Source organism: Bombyx mandarina, chromosome 25 (assembly GCF_030267445.1).
Source record: "Bombyx mandarina strain Sakado chromosome 25, ASM3026744v2".
In the NCBI taxonomy this organism is placed as follows: domain Eukaryota; kingdom Metazoa; phylum Arthropoda; class Insecta; order Lepidoptera; family Bombycidae; genus Bombyx; species Bombyx mandarina.
The window spans coordinates 4,336,177-4,354,119 of NC_143231.1; the positions used below are offsets into that span (position 1 = coordinate 4,336,177).

General features: G+C 37.3%; 1 protein-coding gene across 3 annotated transcripts in view; it reads right to left on the minus strand.

The window, feature by feature from the left end:
- Positions 1 to 17,943, minus strand: part of LOC114243933 (uncharacterized) — a 463,932-nt gene that overhangs the window by 299,784 nt on the left and 146,205 nt on the right. Inside the window, exon 2 of one of the 3 annotated variants that reach the window (XM_089738715.1) lies at positions 3,232 to 3,254. The exons of the other annotated variants lie outside the window; for them this stretch is intronic. The gene's annotated coding sequence lies outside the window, so the exon portion shown is untranslated. The remainder of the gene's footprint in view (positions 1 to 3,231; positions 3,255 to 17,943) is intronic. 3 annotated transcript variants of the gene reach the window in all.

Consider the following 17,943-nt stretch of genomic DNA (forward strand, 5'->3'; position numbering starts at 1 on the left):
TTATGAAAGCTTCATATTAAATTACGTTATGAAAACAAAGCACCTAAAATAGAAATTACGGATATTCTGATATAGCCACGAAATCGAACATGAATGAATATCATTAAGTAGGTATATTTTCAGCCGTTGTAATTGGGTAAGCGTCATTGACTACGCGACGTCTCTATCATTTCGGAAACGAGAAATATAGGTAATCATTTTACGGGAATATAATTTTTTTATTGAAACTTAACGAAATAAACAATTAAATTTATTAATTTTAAATTAACGTCATGTGTGTTGTGATTATGTGTAAATTGCCATACTATAATTTTTAAAAAAAATATGAGGGTTACGTATGAACGTTAGTGTACTCTAAAATATTAAGCTCAGTTACAAGTTTGCACTAATTATATGTACTGGTGGTCCCCTGGTAGTCGAAATTCGACTATAACTAATGGAAATTATAAGTTTGTACACTATTATGATTCTTTTGTCGAGGACTATTATTATACTTCTTTAATAACAGACTTCGGCAAGATTACAGTTTTGACAAATATTAACAAAGAGAAAACAATATTTAATCTATTCTCAATTTGACAGACTATAACTGACAGACTGCAAAGAAAAGTTTGACAATAAACAAATAGTATGCATGCGTGTGTGTGTGTCAAATACATAGTAGTGTGTGTAATGTTTTCTTTATTGATGTAATGTATCTTTTAGACATTATAAAAAAAGATAGCATTGTGCACTTCTTCTCTATAATCTCTATAAGTGTGGAAAATGTCCTACTCCGTCCGCGCAATTTTCGTAAAAAGGGATAAAAAAAAATTGTTTCACGTATTAATATATAGATAAACGAAGCGTTTCGTATTCCGACACTTTCGTATTTTCTTAAACATCACTTTCAAAAAGACGATTCTTCTTTAGGAACCAAGGTAATCACAGAGATACTTGATGGCATGTTCTCAGACACAGCCCACTGAGTTTCTCGCCGGATCTTCTCAGTGGGTCGCGTTTCCGATCCGGTAGTAGATTCTGCGAAGCACGACTCTTGCTAGGGTTCGTGTTAGCAACGTCATCAGGTTTGAGCCCCGTGAGCTCACCTACAAAAGTTAGGGTTGCGCTGAAAGAGCCTCTCAAGGCTCTCAGCTTAGGTAGGAAAAAAAAAAAAAAAGATGGCATGTATTAGCTGTAAGCATTGGTAGTTATAAATTATAATCAAATTAATTGCAAGTATTAGTACTATATCTTAAAAGCAAAATTTAATTTATAATATTTTATTTGTATTAAGTGTATGTATATTTACGGAGATATGTATGTGTACATATATGTATAGGTATATGTATTTCACTGGAATGGTAGACAGCGCGTAGTTCGTTTCCAAATGATTCTTGTCCACCTGATGGTTGTCTGGAAGAGATCGTTCTTAGCGATATGACCGCCAATTGTAAACAACAATAAACAGACTTAACAACTCAAGAGCAGCTGCTTCTCAAATCAATCTACGACCGAATCGGAATCGCGACCCGCTGAGAAAATCCGGCGAGAAACTCAGCGAACTGATTCATGGGTTAGGTTGCACGTCGAACTCTTTGTCGACGAATACGGTTACCGGGGTCCCTAAGCCTGCTCCTAGTGTCAGAGCTGAAGGCGTCTAATGCAAAGGTTATTGGATCTGATGGATCCGTAAGGACGTGTCTAGGGCGTCGACGGTGACTGGCTTCTGCGCGATCAGGATAGAAATCTTATATATCAAAGCAAAAATAACCAAGCACAATGAAACTAATTTAAACAACCAAAGTAACTTTGAAACTTCAATAAGTGAATGAACAGTTAACAAAAGCGTTCCTGCTCATTATTCGTAGCCTGCGTCTTACAAAGGAATGCAACTTAGTTTTCCAATGAAGCAATGGAGTAATGAGCAATTCCAATTAATTAATTATGATTGATTAAGGTTTTATTTATTTCATTTGTTCTGAAATAATTCGTCAATTATTGATTGCAGCGTCCAAAATTGCTATACTCTAGATTCTAGGTTTTATTTATTCCATTTGTTCTGAAATAATTCGTCAATTATTGATTGCAGCGTCCAAAATTGCTATACTCTAGATTCTAGGTTTTATTTATTCCATTTGTTCTGAAATAATTCGTCAATTATTGATTGCAGCGTCAAAAATTGCTATACTCTAGATTCTAGGTTTTATTTATTCCATTTGTTCTGAAATAATTCGTCAATTATTGATTGCAGCGTCCAAAATTGCTATACTCTAGATTCTAGGTTTTATTTATTCCATTTGTTCTGAAATAATTCGTCAATTATTGATTGGAGCGTCAAAAATTGCTATACTCTAGATTCTAGGTTTTATTTATTCCATTTGTTCTGAAATAATTCGTCAATTATTGATTGCAGCGTCCAAAATTGCTATACTCTAGATTCTATGTTTTATTTATTCCATTTGTTCTGAAATAATTCGTCAATTATTGATTGCAGCGTCCAAAATTGCTATACTCTAGATTCTAGGTTTTATTTATTCCATTTGTTCTGAAATAATTCGTCAATTATTGATTGCAGCGTCAAAAATTGCCATATTCTAGATTCTGGGTCATTTTGTAAGTAACAGTAAATGTAAATCTAATAGAGGTTTATGATTGATTATTCGATTTTGATTACATTGGGAGGATCATGTGCACTTTTCGTTTTCGAAGACGGGTTTTGCGGAATGATTTTGATACATGGAACGCTTAATGTATTATAGTGGAGCAAAATAAACAATCTTGATGAGATGATGACGAGGCGGCTCGAAAAGATACCATCAACGGTTGCCATAGATTTTGCTTTTCTGGTTGAACCTTAATTGCACAGTTTCTTGACCTTAGAACCTTGTAGAGCATTTTCTGTGGTCGCAGTGTCTAACCACAAATCCGTTTAAATTCCCACTTCTGAAGGTCAAATCTTGCTATAGGTTTATCAGTTGAATGAACTAGAATAAAGTTATTCTCCTCAAATCATTGTTGTTATGTTTCGTCTTTGTCGTTAATTTCTTAACAAACGTGTTCACGCTAATTTTTAGATACTTCAACATTTATTGTTATCTTCTAGTCTATAGGTTAGGAGCAAATTTTGTGTTAACAATAGTATAGGTAACAATAATCTTTAGTCTGTCGTTAATGAAACAAAAAACCAAGTTGTTGTTCTGCAAAGAGTTATTTATTAGTATTATTTTATTAACTTATTTCTACACTTACAATTATTATAATTATTTTTGAACCTGCAAAGAGAAACAACATTGAAATCAATATTGAAACCTCTTTCTAAATCTGCAAGTTTTTTAATGTTTGAAGAAAGCACGTTATCTTTTTGAATGTACAAAGCTAGAGAGCGATTCCAATTATAGAATGAACATAGCTTCCACCATAGATAATACTATTATGATAGTCGAAGCTAATGCGCGGGAAATTGAAATGTAATGAACGGCCTAGAGAGCTTCATTTACATATTTTTTCAAATTCGATTGATTGGACGAACACTAGTATTTTTTTAAACTACACCTAACTAAATTCCTAAAGTAAACAACGAGTGCCTAATTTATGCTGAAGCCAACCTTATGTTTATGAATTACTTGACGATTATAAAATTTACAAAAAAATCCAAAACATTTCAATTGAAACTTAATTTCCGGATTTCAGGAATCCCCCGGAATTATTATTTATTATTCATTGCAATGTAAAGTGAAGTGCGTTATCCGCGCGGGAATCCAACGTAGAAATGTTGTCATTATAAAAAGGTTTACCGAAATAAATTGAAAAAGTTCCTCGACCTCAAACTTCTGCCCTAAATACGTTAACCATTTATCACGAGGTTTTTTTCTATCGTAACGCTTTCGGCTGTATATATGCTCTTGACAACCAGAATTTGCTGATTAAAAAGTGACTTCTAACTTCTAACTGCCTGATCTACTTATACTATTATAATTACAAATCTATATATTAATACGTGAAGCAAAAACTTTGTATCCCTTTTTACAAAAATTGCACGGACGGAGGAGTATGAAATATCCACACTTATAGAGAATATAGACAAGAAGTGCACACTGCTAATATTTTTTTTAAATAATGCATAATAGATACATTAAATCGATAAAGAAAACATTACACACACTACATACCATGTATTTGACACAAACACGCATGCATATCATTTATTTATTGTCAAACTTTTGTTCTTGATGTCTGTGGTCAAATAGAATAGATTAAATTATAATAAAGAAATATAGTCGAAGAATTATAGTCGAATTTCGACTACTGCGGGACCACTAGTAGAAACTAAATACTGCAGTGCATTCGTCTCCACTGTTTGTCAATCGACTTTATATTTCGTATTTATTAGATCTGCGGATTCAAACAGTTGATGTAAACATGAAACAAGAAGCATAGTTACTTACAAATATGGGTCAATGCTCGGGCTTTGACAGACGCCAACACATAAATAAGGTGCTTAGTAAACGATATTATTTTTGGTACAAATCAATATTACGTTCTAACAACCTGTACACATCGTACAAAAGTGTTGCCTTACCACGGTAACTTTTCAGCTTGAAACTTTGGACTGGCTTCGGGCACTGGCGCGAAGTTTCAAAATTAACGTTAAATTTATACCAGCACTGAAACTTTTCAATGTATTATGTTACGTGACTGTTTGTATTCCAGAAATTTCCGACCATCGGTATCTGAATGCGTCTCACTCCATGGCTTAAAATCGCAATAGTTATAATCTTAATTGTACACGAAATGACTAATTTAAGGGACACAGAATATAATGATTTGGAAACCGCCGAAAGAGTGAAATAGTTTTTAGAAACAGTTAACGCTTATGGAATGCAAAAGGGGGTTAGTTGATTGCAGCTTAAGTGCTTTATTCGGCGGCGGTCACAGTGGTACAATTATTTTTAACTGTCCTGAGAACCACAAGCCGATTATGTTTGGCACAATCAAAGTCATAGGTGAATCTTACACTGGCTGTCCGACCTGCCAAACGCGGTAGAAATAGGCAGGACCGCGATACCACGCGGACCTACACACTCTTAATCATCAGTACTTAATCACGTAAATAAAAAGTAGATGCAGTATATTTTATTTTTTCTTCTTCAGTTTAAAATCTAGTTCAAGCATGATGTACTAGTAAAGAAAAAACAAATGAGCTTGAACCAAATTCTACCGCATCAAGACATTTAGCTAGCGTTTCTCCTCAATCTCGGAACAGCCAATACGTGAACAATAAATAAACAAACGGTCAATATATGGCTCTAAACAACCAAATTAAGTCTTGTTTACACAATACCCTGACCCGAATCCCTCATGGCATTTCATCCCTCGATCGCGGGAATCCCGCATTTTACGACTACCCGCAACTTGCAGACAATTACGTGCACCGGAAATTAAACAAAGGCTTGACCTCCCCGAGGAGTGCCTTTCGCTGCTTAAAATAAGAGGAGCCGCAGAAAGCACACATATTTCAACATATAGTTTTTTTTTTTTTTGGAATTTATCAAGAATGTACTCTTTGCCACGAATTTGCGAAAAATATGACTGGTTGTAATATTTCTTGAAAGGACATTTAATGTATTCTATACAAGCCTTAAGCTATGATAAAAAAATTGTTTTTTTATAAAAGTATATTTGTTTAGAATAGAAAAATATTAAATAAAAAACTCAAAAATTTTTAAAACTGTTTCCGCTACTTAAAATATGAGGAGCCACAGAAAGCACACATATTTCAACATTTAGTTTTTTTTGTTTTGGAATTTATCAAGAATGTACTCTTTGCCACGAATTTGCGGTAAATATGACTGATTGTAATATTTCTTGATTGCACATATGATTTATTTTATACATGCCCTAAGCTATAATAAAAAAATCTTTTTTTATATAAGTATATTTGTTTAGAATAAAAAAATATAAAAAAAACACACATAAATTTTTAAAACTGTTTCCGGTGTATAAATCTAGAAGATCAGCGACTGACATGGGCTTTATTTTAATTTCACTTAAACCAAGCATCTTTCAAATGTGTTTGTCAATCATAATTATTATTTGGCGTATGCTGCAAAAACTGTTTTAACAATAAAAACGTGTAATATTATGTTTATAGTACTCATCATAGCTCACAAAAAAATATGCCAGGCCGTGAGTTTAACTACTATTTAATTATTTATTTATTTAATTATATAATTTTATTTATTACTATTAACAATTATTTTGTTATTCGTACAGCATCAGTAGAATATGAGTAGAATTCAAAAATGATGACATTCGGATTATGATTAAAAAAAAAACCTATTTATGCTGATAGCCTTGAGAGGCTATTTCAGCTTCGCCCTAACGTGTAGGTGAGCTCACGGGCTCAAACCGGAGTGTTGCTAACACTGATCCTAGCAAGAGCAGTGCTTCGCAGAATCTACCACCGGGTCGGAAACGCGACCCGCTGAGAAGATCCGGCGAGAAACTCAGTGGGCTGTGTCTATGGGTTAATTCGCTCGTCGAGTCCTTCGTCGCAGGCGACGAGTTCGACGAGGACGGTGACCGGTGCTTGTGGTACCTAAATATGTTAATAATTTTTATTTACTACTAATCAAACATTTTGATTATGAAAGTTGATTTTGTACATGTGAATGAATTTCTGTTCAAGTTATTCGAGATAATTGTGGCGTTTTCAACGAAATACCCAAATTTTTCTACAATATTTTCCTACGCATTCTACATATAAACCTGAAACGAAACACAGCTTTAAACAGTAGACTAAAAAAATAGTGTAGGCATAGATAGACATGGCACTCAGAGACCTGAAAATCTTAAGGCCCTAGCATTGTTATCTACGGCTTTTTGACAGATCGAAATCTAGTGACACTGTTAAAAGAATTGGCCTTTCCTCCATAGAGGAATGCTTCATTGTTCTGCGGAAATAAAGAGGATGACGGTATATGTATGTGCGTGCTTACAATACGCCCAACCTTTAAGGTAGAAGAAGTCTTAATACTTTGGTTAATTGAGATATTTGGTTACAACTAAGTTAGAATTAGCCGTGTTCTCAATAATGACAAAACAGTACCAATCAATATATAGGCTATTTTGTATCCCCATTTTACGTGATTAACCATCCAATATAGAACCATTATCATCCTTTATCTAATAACCCTCTTCAAGCAAAACTAGTTATTGTCTGCGTGTCAAGAGTAATTAACAATATTGTCTTGATTATTTTTGATGTGCCCAAATTACATATGTGCGTTTCTCTCTCTCTACCCTTCGTTACATCTTACCGTTTCGTTTCCACTTACTCAATGCCAAGTTAATAACATCTGGTAATCATTGTAGTCGTCGTGGCCTAACGGACAAGACGTCCGGTGCATTCGTGTTGAAGCGATGCACCGGTGTTCGAACCCCGCAGGCGGGTACCAATTTTTCTAATGAAATACGTACTCAACAAATGTTCACGATTGACTTCCACAGTGAAGGAATAATATCGTGTAATAAAAATGAAACCCGCAAAATTATAATTTGCGTAATTACTGGTGGTAGGACCTCTTGTGAGTCCGCGCGGATGGGTACCACCACCCTGCCTATTTCTGCCGTGACGCAGCAATGCATTTCGGTTTGAAGGGTGGGGCAGCCGTTGTAACTATACTTGAGACCTTAGAACTTGTATCTCAAGGTGGGTAGCGCATTTACGTTGTGGATGTCTATGGGCTCCAGTAACCACTTAACACCAGGTGGGCTGTGAGCTCGTCCACCTGGTGTCATGCTATAGTTAGCAAATAGTATATTTTAAGCGTATAGTACTGATAATAGTGCTATCCCTTCAATTAGCCGGTCACATTACCGTCTCAATTATAACAATAAACAGTTTAATTCGGCCACATCAAAGGTGGCAACTACAAATATTAATTACGCTTGTGTTAATTTTGTTGGATTAGTTGTGTTTGCGCAAAACGAAGCTATTATAATCCTGTTTATTGTTACGTGCAATGTTAACAGGGCTGAGACAAGTAACAGGATAGCGGTCTGTTAAACTTATGGAAGAAGTTATAATGTACTCAAAGGCTCGTGAATTTCGGATGTCAATATTAAAGGCTTATGTTACATAAGTTACGGGTATTCATCTATTTTATATTTTCAAGCCTATTTTTGGATCTGTAACAAAATTCAAACGCGATTATCAAAGAAATAAACGTCGCTGATATGACGGAGCTCTTGGCTTCCAGCTTTCATAGACTATAATACCTTCCTTATAATTTTGTTCATTCGTGTTTTCACTATTTGCTGAATAAAAAAATGCGACCCAATTCCGAAATACGCAGCTAAAGATTTCTTTATTCGCGGATCTAATTGAAACATCAGTACATACAAATTGATAAAAAGTATTCCAATATGTGCATCCTGTGCGTATGCATCCAACCGAATATTCTGTTTTTTTTCCTACCTAAGCTGATAGCGTTGAGAGGCTATTTCAGCGTAACCTTAACTAGTAGGTGAGCTCACGGGGCTCAAACCGAAGGAAGTGGTGCTAACACTGGCCCTAACAAGAGCAGTGCTTCGCAGAATCTACCACCGGATCGGAAACGCGACCCACTGAGAAGATCCGGCGAGAAACTCAGTGGGCTGTGTCTGTGGGTAGAATATTCTTTGTAAGCGGGCCATTCCATATTCAGGTTCTCTGTATTCGCGGCATATTTACGAAAATAAAGAGCTTTTACTGTACTATACCGCACTTCAAAATCCTATAGCAGTTTTTCTAAGTAAATATAATATCTATCTTGCTTTAAAAATGACTTTCGAACAACAGAAAGCAAAACAGAGAAAAATACGCAATATTCTCTGTTGAATTCTTTTCGTTTTTGCAGGATAGCCGTCGGAGCTCCGTGGTTCGTTAGGAATCGACCTGCATGACGATCTGGACCTAGAGTCCATCAGTAAGTATCTACAGTCGGCATCAGTGCGCCATTTCGAGAAAGCGGCACGACATGAGAACCTTCTCATCGTGGCCGCCGGCAACTACATGGCCGATCTTACGGACCGAATGGAAAGCAGTCGACGTCGCCCAAAACACGTCATTTCGGATCCTCCCAATCCACTAACTGCTGCTTTTAGGTGCCTCGAGCACCGGTCATCGTTCTCGTCGAACCCGTCGCTTGCGACGAAGGGCTCGACGAGTAAATCAACCCACAGACACAGCCCACTGAGTTTCTCGCCAGATATTCTCAGTGGGTCGCGTTTCCGATCCGGTGGTAGATTCTGCGAAGCACGGCTCTTGCTAGGGTTCGTGTTAGCAAAGTCGTCAGGTTTGAGCCCCGTGAGCTCACCTACTAGCTCGGCGAATCAAGAATAACCCCTCGAGGTTACTAGGATAGGTAGGAAAAAATCATAATAATAGATTATCAGTTATTGATGACTCTCTCGGGCGCAAGGTCGTTTTTAAAAACCTAATCCTTTTCAATAAAGAATGCACATCTTGATTTAATGTAAACTGATCGTATTTTTCATTATTCACGATTAAGCTATCCATAACTTCCAAGAGTCTATACGATACATTTCATACCTCGTAATATAATAATAGACTTTGAACTCGGTAATTATAATTCAAAACTAAAACTAAACAAACAAACAAATCTGAATTATTGAATACTGCCCAAGGATATTTTCAGTTCTGTTGCTATGTGGAACACAATTTCAATCACATTACACTCCACTATCCATTGACAACATTCTCAAATAGCCAATCTAAATCACAGGCTAATGGGAATTATTCAAATAAGAGCCCCGGCTCTAATAAATGGGATTGCGTTCAAACATCTTACAAAACCTTGGAACTGCTTATCAATTTCTTTAAGGGAATACCTATACAATGGTGTACACGAACGACCCTGCCTATTCCTGCCGTGAAGCAGTAATGCGTTTCGGTTTGAAGGGTGAAGCAGTCGTTGTAACTAAACTGAGACCTTAGAACTTATATCTTAAGATGGGTGGCGCATTTACGTTGTAGATGTCTATGGGTCCAGTAACCATTTAATACCAGGTGGGCTATGAGCTCGTCCATCCATCTAAGCAATATAAAAAAACAAAAAAAAGCCCTTACAGCTCAAGGGTAGATCATTTGTTAATGCATCAGCAACGTTCACGTCAAATGTGTCTCCTAAGTTCAAAAAGAACAGAGGCCTCTTTGCCTGTATAGTTTGGAAGAAATATAATTTTTTTTTCATTATCGACCTACAGCTTGCTGCACGAGGTTTTTTTTTATTTGATTTTAAATTCGACTTTTAATTTGATTTTTTTTTTCTTATACTAGTTTATACCATGTTTTAAGTCTGTACACACGTACCTAGCCTTCATTCCCGCAAAGAATCAAAGGGAAACGGGGGTTACTGAAAATCAGCGCTGTTCAATTTATAGGCCTTGAACAGCATTAGCTGAGCCACCTCCTTTTGCCTTTTTCTCTTTTTTTCCTTTTCTTTTTTTTGTATTTTATTTTATTTAATGTGAAAGGCAATAAATGATTTTATTATTATTATTTACGATTTTTCTGTGCCCAATTTCAATGACGAATAAAATGAACTAATTTAACAACAACAAAAAAGCCTTTGTAACAGAATAAATGGTTCATTTCATTCAGACATACGCCGTGTCATTTTTTTGTCTTTTAATATGGATGCAGTTATTCGTAGACGACATAATTATAACATCACTAATGCTAATCTCAAAACATAAGTCTCAATTTCATTGGAACAACTGTCGTTTAAGTTAGAAAGAATGATCGTTAAACCAAAAACATATAAGGCAAAGGCAATATAAAGGCAATATACAATAAGGCAATGGCACCATTAAGAGCATACAAATTAGGGAGTTATATAGACAAGTAGTTAAGGATAAAACCGTTAGCGAAGGTTAATAGGGATGTAATTATTCACAATAGATCAGGGAAGTAGTGTCTTTCTGATTAATAGTTAGATTAGACTGGTGGTGTTCTTTTTTTATAATTTTTTTATTGCTGAGGTGGCTGGACGAGCTCACAGCCCACCTGCTGTTAAAGGGTCACTGGAGCCCACAGATATCGACAACATAAATGCGCCACCCACCTTGAAAAGTCCATAAGCTATGTCATGTAAGAATACTCGTGTGTATATCGCGAAGGCGTTCCGGCTTGGGGTACAAAAACAGCTGTTATATTAATATCAATGAGACTTCCATGCCATGAGGCCGACCTCATGTACCGAGGTCACATTGTTATTTGATATTTTAGGTTAAAGCAAATAACTAAAGTAAATAACAAAATGTAACTTACTTGAGACCGTAGAACTTATATCTCAAGGTGGGTGGCGCATTTACGTTGTGGATGTCTATGGGCTCCAGTAACCACTTAACACCAGGTGGGCTGTGAGCTCGTCCACCCATCTAAGCAATAAAAAATAAATAAATAAATGTATTTTTTAGATAGGTTGCTTCAGATAATGGTATAAAAAATCCTTAAATACTAGGTTCACGAGTGCTTGTATATATGTATGCACGAAACAAACTTTAATTAAATTTTAGATGGAAGTCACACACGACCCTCATTTTGGGCTTACCTTTCCATAATTTCTACCTAGATTAAATACTAAAACCGGTGTATGTTCTAAATTTATTACTGCAGTACTTTTAAGGAACCAATATTGATTACGATTTTACGTAAAACTTTATTTGTTTGCCTGATGAGCCAAGGCCAACGTGTGCTCAGTGCGAGTTTTTTAACGTTCTCGATAGCGTAAAAGTTAACTCATATTTGTATGGAATGGGATCGTTTGCGTACGTTTGCCGCTAGGGGCGCTGTTTCAACTGCATACAAAATTTGACTAACTTTTACGCTATCGAGAACGTTAAAAAACTCGCACTGAACAGACTGAACGAGTCGACATCAACCCCACGAAAAGCACAGCGGTGCTCTTCAAAAGGGGTCGCCCTCCGAGCACCACTTCGAGCATCCCACTCCTTAATAGGCGCGCCAACACCTCCGCCGTTAGTCCCATCACTCTCTTTAGCCAGCCCATACCGTGGGCCTCGAAGGTAAAATACCTAGGCGTCACCCTCGACAGAGGGATGACATTCCGTCCCCATATAAAAACGGTACGCGACCGCGCCGCGTTTATTCTAGGACGACTCTACCCAATGCTTTGTAGTCGAGCAAAGTCGTAGCAAACTGTCCCTCCGTAATAAGGTAACTCTCTACAAAACTTGTATACGCCCCGTCATGACGTATGCAAGCGTAGTGTTCGCTCATGTAGCCCGCACCCACTTGAAATCCCTTTAGGTTATTCAATCCCGATTCTGCAGGATAGCCGTCGGAGCACCATGGTTTCTGAGGAACGTGGATCTCCACGATGACCCGGAGCTCGACTCAGTTAGTAAGTACCTACAGTCGGCATCGCTGCGCCATTTTGAGAAGGCGGCACGACATGAGAACCCTCTCATCGTAGCCGCTGGAAACTACATACCCGACCCAGTACACCGAATGGTAAACCGTCGACGTCGCCCAATGCACGTCATTAAGGATCCTCCTGATCCATTAACGGTGCTTTTAGGCACCACAAGCACCGGTCACCGTCCTCGTCGAACCCGTCGCTTGCGACGAAGAGCTCGACGAGCGAATTAACCCCATAGACACAGCAGACTGAGTTTCTCGCCGGATCTTTTCAGTGGGTCGCGTTTCCGATCCGGTGGTAGATTCTGCGAAGCACTGCTCTTGCTAGGGTCAGTGTTAGCAACTCTCCAGCTGAGCCCCGTGAGCTCTACAAAGCGCTACAAACGTTAGGGTGAAGCTGAAATAGCCTCTCAAGGCTATCAGCATAGTTAGGAAAAAAAAAAATGAACGAGACTAGAGCGGCTGAACAGACAATTGCCCGAAACTCCGATCTTTTGTACATATCTTTTGAGCCATTTTCTTCAACTTCTTAAGTACAATTTCCGCGCAACCTTTCCGGTGAGTGCTGCTATTGATATCGCAAAACAAGAATGTTCCAGTGTGATTATTTTTTTTGGTGCCATTATGTCTCTTAATTATTATTTTTTGCATATATGGATCGACGAGCTCACAGCCCACCTGGTGTGAAGTGGTTACCGGAGCCCATAGACATCTACAACGTTAATGCCGCCACCCACCTTGAGATATGAGTTCTAAGGTCTCATTATAATTACAACGGCTGCCCCACCCTTCAAACCGAAACGAATTACTGCTTCACGGCAGAAAAATTGTATTATTGCTATATATGAGTAATTGCAGGAGACTAAAGGCATCACTATGAAAATATCACCAAACTAAAACGTACCAACCACTTCTTTTCGGGAAAACACGATGTTATTCTACGTTACGTAATTTTGTAATTGTTTTGTTTTATACCCTTCGTTTATGTCCCAGAATCGCTTGATTTGACGTAGTGGTATCTCTTTAAATCACAAACTAACGAAACACGATGAAATTCTGCTCAAGAAAGAAACACAAAAAAGGTCTTTGAAACTCAAGTTCAAAAGGATATTCCAAGATTATACAAAAGGATTTTGTAGAAGCGCAAAACTACTAGTCACAAATAATCGTAAGGATTCGAACCGTTAATAATTTAGGGGCGTCCTCGCAAGGCCAGTTCCAGATTTTAATTAAGCAGAATCCGACGCTTCGAATTCTTGACACCTCGACGCACCTTAGTCGGGGTTTTAATTAATGTTCTGTATCAAATTGTACCTTTTTTATATCACACCATGCGTTAAATGCTTCCTTTTTTTGATGCCTTGAAATAGATTTTTTTTATTGCTTAGATGAGTGGACGAGCTCACAGCCCACCTGGTGTTAAATGGTTACTGGAGCCCATAGACATCTACAACGTAAATGCGCCACCCACCTTGAGATTAAGTTCTAAGGTCTCAGTATAGTCACAACGGCTGCCTCACCCTTCAAACCGAAACGCATTAATGCTTTACGGCAGAAATAAGCGGGGCGGTGGTACCTACCCGCGCTGACTCACAACAGGTCCTACCACCAGTAATTACGCGAAATTATAATTTTGCGGGTTTGATTTTTATTACACGATGTTATTCCTTCACCGTGGAAGTCAATCATGAACATTTGTTAAGTACGTATTTCATTAGAAAAATTGGTACCCGCCTGCGGGATTCGAACACCGGTGCATCGCTCAACACGAATGCACCGGACGTCTTATCCTTTAGGCCACGGCGACTTCATAACGATGTTTAATCGTTATTCGTTACATTTTGTAAACACTTGTATTTAAAAAAAAAATGTTTTTTGTTTAACTATAACAGAATTGATTAAATTGATAATTTGTGAAGTATATTTGTTGAGACGTTTGCCAGTAGCTGCTAGGGATGTTGGTCGTGATTTTTCCTTTTTTCGACAACTTTGATAATGTTATATCGCGAATTATTTATTTATTTATTTATTTTATTTATTACACTTCATGTAAAATTTACATTGGCGGACTTAATGCCTAAGGCATTCTCTACCAGTCAACCAAAGGTAGTGCAGAGTAAATAGTGGTAGATGCAATGAAATTTATATTAGGTTACGAATACATACAAAAATAAGTATATCTAACTAGTCAGGTCATAAGTATTGTCACACAGTAAAAACTTTTCTTTTAGAATGCTGGCCACAAAAAAGTTTATTGAATTCGAATTTCGAATTGTTCATGAAAATAAAAATGTATATACTTTTAGAATTTTACTCATTTTTTAATATGGAGTGGACGCTTAAAGAAGACCGTGTTGCAGTTATTGCGTTGCATCGTTGCGGTTACGCGCCAATTCAAATTTTTAACATACTGAAAAATTTGAATATAACCAAAAGATTCGTTTATCGTACCATCAAACGATACAATGAAGACTCTAGTGTAGATGACAGGTCAAGAAGTGGTCGCCCTCGGTCTGTTAGGACTCCAGCAGTGATAAAAGCTGTGAAGGCGCGAATTCAAAGAAATCCCAAACGTAAGCAGAAACTGTTGGCCCTTCAGATGGGGTTAAGCAGAATCACGGTGAAAAGGGTGTTAAATGAAGACTTAGGGCTTCGGGCATATCGAAGAAAAACAGGACATCGTTTGAATGCTCGTCTATTGGAACTGAGACTGAAGAGATGCCGCGCTTTGTTGAAGCGGTACGCGGGAAAAAAATATCGGGAAATTCTTTTTTCGGGTGAAAAAATTTTTACCGTAGAAGAGAGCTACAACAAACAAAATGATAAAGTGTACGCACACAGTAGTGAAGAAGCGAGCAACCGTATTCCGCGTGTCCAACGAGGTCATTTTCCATCCTCGCTCATGGTATGGTTGGGAGTTTCTTATTGGGGCTTAACAGAGGTACATTTTTGTGAGAAAGGTGTAAAAACGAATGCAGTTGTGTATCAAAATACAGTCCTGACGAACCTTGTGGAACCTGTTTCTCATACCATGTTCAATAACAGGCACTGGGTATTCCAACAAGATTCGGCGCCAGCTCATAGAGCGAAGAGCACACAAGACTGGCTGGCGGCGCGTGAAATCGACTTCATCCGGCACGAAGACTGGCCCTCCTCCAGTCCAGATTTGAATCCGTTAGATTACAAGATATGCCAACACTTGGAGGAAAAGGCGTGCTCAAAGCCTCATCCCAATTTGGAGTCACTCAAGACATCCTTGATTAAGACAGCCGCCGATATTGACATGGACCTCGTTCGTGCTGCGATAGACGACTGGCCGCGCAGATTGAAGGCCTGTATTCAAAATCACGGAGGTCATTTTGAATAAGCTTTAGTGTCATAAGAATCTATGTTTTGTTAAGTTCATTTTGGTATATGAATGGTTACATAATGAATAAACTTGTTTCAATTATTTTACATTAAACATGTGACAGAATTTATGACCTGACTAGGTATATATATACAAAATCACATATACATATACATACATACATATATATACATATATACATATAGTAGTTTATACAGTATTAAAAGGAATATATTAATAAATTTCCTTAACAAATAACTTCATCTATGTCTTATTCTATGTCGTTAATTCAAGTCGTAGAACGTAAAGTATCACATATGTTATGTTTAAGGATCTGCAACGTGGACTGGCATGGTTCAGGCTAAGGCCATGAAAGGACTACGTGTTATATGTTCATAATTCAAAAAATATATTTTTATAAGCTCCTTACTAAATATAATATAATTGTAGGCAGCGGCTTGGCTCTGCCCCTGGCATTGCTGAAGTCCATGGGCGATGGTAACAACTCACCAGCAGGTGGGCCGTATGCTCATCTGCCAACAAGGGCAATAAAAAAAATTTTTTAACTATCATTTGCTTAGACAAGTGGACGAGCTCACGGTTCCCCTGGTGCTAACAGATTGAACGCTTTTCGACCCAGCGTACTAAACCATACAAGTAAAGCTAAAAAATGTGATAATTTGTTTTGTGAGTCCATGCGGGTAGGTACCACCGCCCTGCCTATTTCTGCCGTGAAGCAGTAATGCGTTTCGGTTTGAAGGGTGGGGCAGCCGCTGTAACTATACTGAGATCTTAGAACTTATACACAACTTTAACATAACAATTTAGTGTTTTTTTTTTATTGCTTAGACGTGTGGACGAGCTCACAGCCCACCTGGTGTTAAGTGGTTACTGAAGCCCATAGACATCTACAACGTAAATGCGCCACACACCTTGAGATATAAGCTCTAAGGTCTCAGTATAGTCACAACGGCAAGAGGTCCTACCACCAGTAATTACGCAAATTATAATTTTGCGGGTTGCGGTAAAATCTAAGCCATCTAAACATTGTTTTGATGCAAATCATAAATAAACAAATCGTGTACATTAATTAATACCAATATATTCATCGAGTTTCCTCATCAAATTTCAAACGAATTTGACTCTGTACCAAAACTGTAAACAGAGCTCTGTTTGTTTAATTGAATTAAATCAATTATGTTAATAGAATATGATCGATCAATGGGGTATTATGTTTATTTGCATAAATCTCTACACAATGGCGTAAAATCAGGATATTTTGAGGCAACAAACGTAGTGACTTAACCTCGGTGATTTATTTTAGTATTTAGACTCTAAAATAAGTTCTGTTGGGAGAATGCTTAGTTTGAAAAGCAACTATATATTATTGAATTCATTTATAATGTTAGCCGTCTGGTGTAGTGGTAAGTAACACGGTCACTACACAAGAGGGTCGCGGGTTCGAATCCCGCCAAGGGAAGATATTTGTATGATAGATATAAAATGTCTTTTCCAGGGTTATGGATGTATATTAAATATATGTATGTGTATAATAAAAACCTCACATTTATTTCCGTTATCTGGTACCTGTAACACAAGTTCTTTACGAACTTAGCAAGGGACCAGTTAACTTGGCGTGATTGTTAGTAAATATTTATTTATTTATTAATGTATATTCCTAATTCTTCCTCTAATATATTCAGATCTGGAAGCGCATCAGCAGGAAGATAATCCTCGAAAACATGGGAGATCTGACGACTACGTGTATATCGTCAGCGCAATCACGACCACACGATATACGATACTATATTATATACGAAAATATATCCGGATTCGTATGTGTTGTCAATCATTTACCTTTCTTCCTCGAAATTAAGATAATTTGAAATCTATAAATAATATTATCTATCAAAGTAATTTTATCCTAAGCTTGGCCTATTATATATAAGTAATTATAATATTATCAAGTAAAACAAAATACAGTTGAAATTTATATCATGAATTTCTTATAAAAAAAAAAATTGCTTAGTTACGTGGACGAACTCACAACCCACCTGATGATAAGTATTTACTGGAGCCCATAGACACCTTCAACGTAAATGCCGCCACTTACCTTGAGAGAATAGTTCTAAGGTATCAGTTTTTACAGCACAACGGCTGCCCA